Raw genomic sequence first — 7,924 nt, forward strand, 5'->3', positions numbered from 1 at the left:
ACTAATTTAAGCTCAGTCACTACCCGATAAGCACAATTAAATATATTGACATATTGTAAGAAATCCATGTCCTGGGCGTCTTCAAAATAAATTAAAACAAATATAAGTATTTGCTCTCCAATTATTCATCACCTCAAGTAAATTGATTCAAGTCAGTTTTACGTGACGTTAGATTTTTTTTACAGTTCGTTTCATAATTCAGCAACTTGATTCTTTACCGACCAAAAGACTCGGTGTATTTTCATCAAGGATACTTAAATACAAAAATAAATTTACATCGGAAAGAAATTATGTCATCTTGATATAGTGACTGGTGAAGCAGTGATATTCTTTCAATGGTGTTCTTCCGATGAAAGCAATAACATAAAGAGATCTTGTAATCCTGACCAAACTCCTGTTAATTGAAGGATTTAATTTAAGTTCGCCGTGGCGTAATGGATAAGGTGTCCGCCTGGCGATCGGGGTTAGGGTTCGATCCCCACTCGGGGAGCGTACTCTAGATCTTTCCCAAAGAAACTAAGTAATGGTTATAGGCCCAGTTAACGGACTCGATAGCGTTTCTATAAGCTTTCGATGCAATCGAGCAAAGCAAATAGGTTTAAACTAATTGTAGGAAGACACGTTTTAACAATACATAATTATCTTAAAATAATTGGAAGAAATTTATTAAACACACACATTCGGATAGATTGATTTTTTTTATCATATTCCATCTTTATTTTGTTTCAAAGTATTTCAAATTCTATCCGTTGATATTTTGACAAGATATAAATCAGATGTTCATATTCCTTAAAATATTTAGTCCATTTCATACCAGTTTAAAGGGGCCTTTTTCACAGATTTTGGAATGTTTTGAAGTTTGTCATTAAATGCTTTATATTGATAAATGTAAATATTTGATCTAAAGATCTCCAGTAAAAAAATAAGAATAAAATAAAAAAATAAAAAAGTAACGCTTAGCAGGGCTCAAACCACTGACCTCTGGAGTCCTGGAGTAAAAGTTATAACAATTAGACCACTCGGCCATCTGTCCTCATACAATGAGGGACGTATTTTATACTTTATATAAGCAATCCTCGTAGTTTCACAAAATATAACGACAACAACAGAACTCTCCAAATTATTCAATCGTTTCGCGTTGCAGCGCTTTATAATTTTCAGGTTTTTAAATCGTCAAAAGATGCATATAATGGCTATTTTAGAGCATGGTACTTGTTCAGTATTACCGATTCCTCACAAATATCATAACTAAAACGAAAATGTGCGAATCTGAAACAACTTTTTTCAATTTTGTCAATTTACCGAAACGTGAAGGCCTCTTTAATGTGCATGCTGATTCCTCCGCGTTGTCATTCCTCTGCGTTACTCATGCGAAGAGGAATTCTTCAATTCAAGTTGTAACGAACCTTCCTATACCTTCCGGATTCGCCGATGACAATCGATTAAAGCGTATTACACTATGGGGTATAATAAACTATCTACTAGATAAAAGTTGTCATACGCAAACGTGAAGGTTTGCCTTTGTCAGGCTATGGTACTTGTACATTTCGTTGTAAATATGCCGTTGATGCGACAAAGTGTCCATTTCAGGTGAAAACATTTGAAAATGATGTCAACCAATTCCTAAACAGGCTCATACAATCGGCGATTAAAATAGCTGAGACAATCACAACACGATATGCCATAACTACCAACATATTTAATAACGTTGTCTTTGTTTGCTACGGAATGACCAGGGCGAGTCCATGTATGTAGAAGGCAATGTATTGGCTATAATCCAGATTCTTTACCAATAGTGTGCTTATTTTTTTAATGTAACAGTTTTGTATGGGTTTGGTAGGATCTGATCAAAAACTCAGTGGCTCAGTGCATACAATAAAATGCTTCAGTTATGTAATTGCACATCGGAAGTTGTTTGTCTTAATTTACTTTGGAAAAGCGGACATAGCTTGCATAGCGCACACATTGGTTCACAAAATATGTTTGTATTGTGGGTATTTAGAAACTTTTACTACCGTATCATTTGATATGGCCATTGGCAAAATCGTGATTGCAAGGGCTATAAATACTCAAAATGGGGTTCCCAACCAGAAGCGAGCTGCACATAACGCTCTTTGCAGCGCCGTGAACATTTCAAACGGTGCTTTCATTTAAAACAACAACGCATTCTTTAGTAATTCAAATATTAACTATATATGGATATTGTGCTAACACTTTTATCAATAAACGATTTAATGAATAACAGTTGTAGTGAATAAACCGTTGCAAAAACAATTTGTATATATTTGGACATTATCGCACGTGGATATTAATATAGTTTAGATTATATTTCCATAGATGCAACTACCGGTATACTGCTAAAACACGTTATTAAACTTTTTGTGCATACATGGTGTTTGCAAAGTTTATAAGTTCAACATTCATGGAGAAAAACGATGATCGATCTACTTATTATTTTGTTAACTGAATCGTGTTCTTATTATATCTGCAAGAAACAATGAAGGTTTAGAGTTAGGTCCGGAGCCTCAGTTAAAAAAGACGGGTATAAAACTTATCTGGTTGTACATGTATTCAGATTTTTAACCGTGCGCGAGTATGTAGGTGAATTGTACTTTCATATGTATTTAATATACTTGAGTTTCATCCCTTTACCAGTTTAAGATAATCATATTTTTTTATTATTAACATGAATTGTTCAGTAAGTAATTCCATATTAATGTTCTGTATTGAATTAAAAACAGTAAATATAGACTTTTTGTATGTTAATAAGATTGTTAAACTATTACATTGAGAAACGTTTAAGGATTTAAAGAACATATTCGTATGGTAAGTGCTGAAATACTTTCATTTTAAGGAGTTGAAAAGCGAAGCCTTTTGCATTTATCATGTATCTCGTCGTGGAAAGTATGCAGGGAGGTGCGAGATGAACATGGTATTGCAAACGAAACACGCACTGACGTCTGAAGTAGCGATGTGTTGTGATGGAAAAATGTTAATTAATTTTTAGTTAAAGTTTGGAACATTTCGATGTTAAAAGACCACACAGTGTAATTATTTTAGTTTAAATGAACATATTTATACAATTTATGTTTGGATAGTGTACACCTTAAGTTATTAGTTTCCTCGTTTGTGAGCCATGATTTTATGCGCAATAATATGTTTAGTTGTATTAAAACATATAATCAAGTCAAAGCCATCTATTAAACATTAAACGAATATTTGTGCACATTGACGTTGAATTATAAATAGTAGATTGCGCTAGGAAAGAGACGATGGGACAGACAATTGTTGTGGTGTTGACTCTAGGAGTGATTGGGCTGATTATTTTCTTGGGCTTACTGATACTTGTCTTCATGCGATGCCAAAGGTCTACAAGACGCAACGCTGCAAAACATATAAAACGGAGGTACGTCTATATTTTTTTTAATTTGTCAATTATCATTTGAATATTTTTGCTTGTGTAGCACGAGTTAAGGGCTGAATTAAAGATAAAAAAATATGCAATATTGGAGTTAATGTTCTTCGTGTATATACTTGCAATTTACCATGACATTATGGTGTATTAAAGAAAAAAAATACTCTGACTCGGTTACATAAAAAAATTAACATTAATGTATAAAACAATTATTACAAAAGAAAAAGTAGTTTATATATCAATATGTAAGCCTTGATTAAAATATGATTTCAGGACAGTTATAGCACAATGCTATTGTTTTAAATCAAATAGATACCATCAGGTGGAAATGAACGTGTTGGAAGATGAAATGATGCAAATAAATGGGGAGACTCTGTCCAGTAATTCTCCAAAAAATCCCGATGACGTGGATCGAGTGTCGACATTGGACAGCAATTACATCGCACAAAGTATGAACGGAATCGACCACATTTAAGTCCAAGAAAGTGTTGTTGTGTAAACTTTGTAACACTCTGAAAGCAGAGAAAAGCTAACAAGAAATATCTTTAAAAAAGATATACGGCGTTGATTGTGGTTGGAGTTTATGAAAGGTAAAGAGTTCAATGAATGAGATCAATAATAGCGAATGTCTTTCTATGCAGTTCTTAGCTGCATCACACGCAGTACGGGATGCTACGCGGAGTTTTTGCGGCTTATTTTTAATTATAACATATTGCTGGTCATAAACCTATAGATACAAAACAGAAAACCAAAAGAATACTGGAAGTGAAATTAAAACATATGAGTCAACCGGCCACACGCGAAGTATCCGTACATATTTTAAATATTTATACGCGCGTTCTTCGAACAAACCAGTTTTAGTGGTTTGTCGGGCATTGCTATTTGATTCAAGTGTTAACAGTATCGAGAATCATCGCGCTCATGCTTAATACATTAGTCAATATGGTGGAATAATTCTTGTTGAATTAATTAAAAATAATATTTATCATGGTATTGTTGAAAACACATTAAGAATCTATTATTGTAATACCATAATTATATCGCTGGATATCTTTATTTAACATCTTTCTGGTCTAAAGAAAATTGCAGTTCACATAGTTCACGCTATAGCGTCTTTATTATATAACGGTTATTTTACTGGCCGCGAACTCCGGTCAGAACATAATGTATTCGTGAAGAACCAGCGATGACCTGTATATAAACTCTGACATTCACACACACTAACCGCGAACTGACGAAAGTGTAGAATCTACGCACAGATTGTATTGTGTAAAACTGTTCTATCTACCATGCCTTTTCATAAGAGATAAAATTGTTTCATGCTGAACACGCAGTAAAACAGTGTTAGAAAGACGCGGCCATGTTTCCAATGTTCTGGTAGTATTCTCAAATCAGCCAATGGACTAAATGAAGTGTATTCATTCGTGGGTAGCCGCGGGCATTTTTATGAATGTAACCTAAAGGTCACCTAAGGTCAAAAGTGACGTTTATCAGCTATGCCGAAAAAAAACGCAATAAAAATGCACAGAAGCTATAACGGTAACACTCTTTTTTCTCGCATCACTAGAGCTATCCCCATTACGTTGTGGAGTATAGCTTCACCATCACAACGCCATGCTGTATGACCCATTCGGGATATACTAGTACATACAAAGTGAACAAAATTATCAAAGAAATTAATAAGAACTATTTGTGACTGTGGACATTTGGACCGTATGCTTGGACATCTGTTGTCTTGTTTTGTTCGAACGACGTCTGCTCCTCTTTCTTTTTAAAGAACAAAGAGGAGGGTGATTAACAGTTGAATAAAGATATTTGTCAAAATCTTACACCATAAATCGAGTGTTTGGACGGTAGTTTGTTAAACCGTTGCGGCGAGGAAACCACATGGACATGATTTTGTGGGATAATCCTATTGTTTCTCGGCGCAATGAGCTAATGCATTGCCAGACAATTTAGAGTTATAGAGAATCATGTTAAGTGAATAATTAATATATTTACTTGTTTGAAGCGTGTATTGTGGGTTGTCCAATTTAAAAAGGAAATATTGTTGACATGTTTTTTTTAATGATTTTATTCATTAAATAAATTGAATTGCTGTTATATAAGCATTTGACATAACTGTATATATTCGATTTCACTTTATATCGTTGAAATCGAATTTATTTCAATGTAAATAGTTATTTAATAATACATAATTATATTCGATTTTCAATTGCGTTTTTCTCTTCTAACGAAAAGCGTTTTAAATACTTGATATACTCTATAAATAGTAACTGACTTAACTATCAAATAAGCATGCAGGTCTGGTTTATCATCAGTGTATATTCGTATCACTGTCACAGCGTGAAATGAGAGCTAAACGGCATGTGAAGCTTGAACCATCAAATAAGCATGTAGGTATTGTTTATCATCCGTGTATGTTCGAATCACTGTCAAAGTGCGGATTTAAGTGGGTCGTGATCTGTGAAAAGGGGGTTTAATGCATGTGCGCTAAGTGTCGTCCCAGATTATTCTGTGGAGTTCACACAGGCTAATCAGGGACGACACTTTTCGCTTGTATGAAGTTCCATCTAAAGAAAGTCCCTTCTTAGCAAAAATCCAGTTTAGACGGAAAGTGTCGTCCCTGATTAGCCTGTGCGGACTGCACAGGCTAATCTAGGACGCGACTTTACGCACATGCATTAAACCCCCTTTTCACAGAGCACGTCCCAAGCATTCTTAACTATTGCTTTTTCCTAAACATACATGCAATATCTCATATTTTAACTATTCTCAAAACACTGTGGTAAGCTTTACTTGACTTTATGCGTGAAGTCAGTGTTGGTTTTCCTGTAACAGTGTAATAAATGGTGAGGCTTGATATTTTATAGTTGGCAAAGTTAAGATTTGTGATAGCAGGATTTCGAAAAGGAATCCATACCGCGATTGTAAGAAGACAATATTAGTATAGTATTTAACCCATTTAAGCCTAGTAGACTCTCCCATCCTTCTTAATTGGATCAACTTATTTCCAAAATTAGGGATGTCTAGTATATTTGTTTCTATATTTAGAATATTTTTTACAGAAATTCCTTTAAGCAAACAGCGCAGACCCTGATGAGACGCCGCATCATGCGGCATCTCATCTGGGTCTACACTGTTTGCCAAGGCCTTTTTTCTAGACGCTAGGCATAAATGGGTTAATGGAAATCGCATGGCATTGAAAAGTGGACTTTTGAACAGAGAAATGTAAATCAATTGATAAAAATAATTTAACCTCTTGTTTTTAATGATAATTATGGCGAGTGTGTTGATGCTGATAGTGCTGATGAAAAATACATGTAACTTTGTTTGTGGAAGCAAATCAATGATGGCGACCATAATGCTGATGCTAAAAAGTACAAGGAATGCCAAGATGATTTGGCAATTATTTATTATCTTTTGTTGAAAAGGACGATATTAAGGTCGTTGTTATTATTTTTAATCTTTATGACGAACATGACATTTTGATGAGGACTATAATTATGATTTTGCTATAATTTGTATGTGGGTTTGTGTCCGCGATAGTTTGGATTTGTGTAGATTAACGTTGACTGCAGATTAGATATGCGGTATTTTTTTCTATTTATATTGACAGTAGTTGTACATCTTGACAAACCATACATGTACAATACTGATATCAACATGCATATTGTTCAAGAGGCCTTAGGTTTACGAAGTTACGCTGTGCGGACCGTACTACCATTATACCATTTGATATGGGGTTAGCCTCTGAAATAGATAACCTGACTTTAAACCGCTGCAAATAACTATAGGCGAGCGTATCCGATATGTATAATCGACTATCAAAACGCTTCTCGAAGGGCGGTATTTACAAATCATACTATCTTCGTGGTAAATTTATCATCACGAAGAGTTTCAGATTTGTTACGCATGTTCATAAAATAAGGCGATTAAACAAACATGAAATTATTTGCTAAAATTAATGTGATTTATTTTCCCGTTGCTTATTTCAATGCGCTGTGTGATCTTTGCTTCTGCGTTTTACTTCTATTTACATGTCGCATGCGAGAAAACGCCGACCTTTATATAAACTTAATGGTCTGCGTTTAAGATAACGTTGAAAAACGCAGAAAAATGAACAAGGAATGAAACCGTAGACAGTAAAGTGTTTTGATAAAAAGGATTAAAGTCATTAATTCAACATTGATAAGTTGTCGTTCAACTGCAATCTATTCACTCTCTGATTAAATGTTATGAATTTTGTTAGAGTTTGGGTCTGTAAACAATAAATGATTCGAAATGCCAGCGTTTCACTTATGAGTTAAAGTGTTAGAAATTTGTTATGCTGTTAACATGTTAAGTTCGGGTCTGTAAAAAAGAAATTGTTGGAAATTTTTAATGCAGGTAATTCATTTTCCGTTAAAATGTTTATGGAATTTGTTAAAGCCACACAACTTATTTGACATAGTAAATTTAAGTACATGTATAAATAAGAAACATATTTTATCTACTGTATGCCAATTA

General features: G+C 34.1%; 1 long non-coding RNA gene across 1 annotated transcript; it reads left to right on the top strand.

The window, feature by feature from the left end:
* The first annotated feature begins 2,116 nt into the window (after positions 1 to 2,116).
* Positions 2,117 to 5,451, top strand: LOC127854163 (uncharacterized). Its single transcript, XR_008036947.1, has 3 exons — positions 2,117 to 2,542; positions 2,855 to 3,406; positions 3,689 to 5,451. It is a non-coding gene; the product is annotated as an uncharacterized LOC127854163 (long non-coding RNA).
* The last annotated feature ends 2,473 nt before the right edge of the window (positions 5,452 to 7,924 follow it).

This window comes from Dreissena polymorpha, chromosome 12, assembly GCF_020536995.1.
Source record: "Dreissena polymorpha isolate Duluth1 chromosome 12, UMN_Dpol_1.0, whole genome shotgun sequence".
NCBI classification, from domain to species: Eukaryota; Metazoa; Mollusca; class Bivalvia; order Myida; family Dreissenidae; genus Dreissena; species Dreissena polymorpha.